Source organism: Gavialis gangeticus, unplaced genomic scaffold, assembly GCF_001723915.1.
Source record: "Gavialis gangeticus isolate Ggan-Ray unplaced genomic scaffold, GavGan_comp1, whole genome shotgun sequence".
Classification (NCBI taxonomy): domain Eukaryota; kingdom Metazoa; phylum Chordata; order Crocodylia; family Gavialidae; genus Gavialis; species Gavialis gangeticus.
The window spans coordinates 61,852,053-61,852,916 of record NW_017729025.1 but is presented as its reverse complement, the minus strand read 5'-3'; the positions used below and the strand labels follow the sequence as shown (position 1 = coordinate 61,852,916).

Here is an 864-nt window from a genome sequence, read left to right as displayed (position 1 = left end):
CACTCCCCCTGCTGGTCCCTCACAGATATGCTCCTGGATAATTTTCTCAAATAGCTTCCCCAGGACTGAGGTAAGGCTAACGAGCCTATAGTTTCCTGGGTCATCCTTCCTCCCTTTTTTGAAAGTGGGGACCACATTGACCCTTTTCTAGGGTCCTGGGGAAGCTCTTTGAAAAAATTATCCAGGAGCACATCTGCAAGGGACCAGCAGGAGGTAGGATGCTGAAGGGCAACCAGCATGGGTTCATCAAAGGCAGGTCCTGTCACACCACCCTGATAACCTTCTACAATCAGGTCACAAAATCATTGGATGCAGGTGTTGCAGTGGATGTAGTCTTTATGGACTTCAGGAAGGCCTTTGACACTGTCTCCTACCCCATTCTCATTAAAAAGCTGGGTGACTATGGCATTGACGCCTACACAGTCAGATGGGACGCAAATTGGCTGGGGGGCCACACCCAGAGTGGTGGTGGTGGACGGGTCAGTCAACCTGGAGGGAGGTGGGTAGTGGAGTCCCCCAGGGCTCAGTCCTCAGGCCTGTACTGTTCAATTTCTTTATCAGCTATTTGGACAAGGGGCTTGAAAAGCACCCTGTTCAAATTTGCTGACAACACCAAGATTTGGGGTAAGGTGAACACACTAGAAGGGAGGGACAGGTTACAACTGGACCTGTACAGGTGACGGGGATGGGCAAATGTGAATAGGATGGGATTCAATACTGACAAGTACACGGTACTGCACTTGAGCAGGAAGAACCAACAGCATACCTATAGGCTAGGGAATTCCCTTCTTGAAAGCACAGTGGCAGAAACAGATCTTGGAGTCATATTGATTCCAAAATGAACATGGGCCACCAATGTGAGGA

General features: G+C 49.5%; 1 protein-coding gene and 1 long non-coding RNA gene across 2 annotated transcripts in view; one reads left to right on the top strand and one right to left on the bottom strand.

Moving 5' to 3' along the window:
• LOC109298674 overlaps window positions 1–864 on the top strand; it is a 21,904-nt gene that overhangs the window by 6,888 nt on the left and 14,152 nt on the right. The window lies entirely within an intron of this gene.
• Window positions 1–864, bottom strand: part of SNX6 (sorting nexin 6) — a 42,596-nt gene that overhangs the window by 30,833 nt on the left and 10,899 nt on the right. The gene's annotated exons all lie outside the window — the stretch shown is intronic.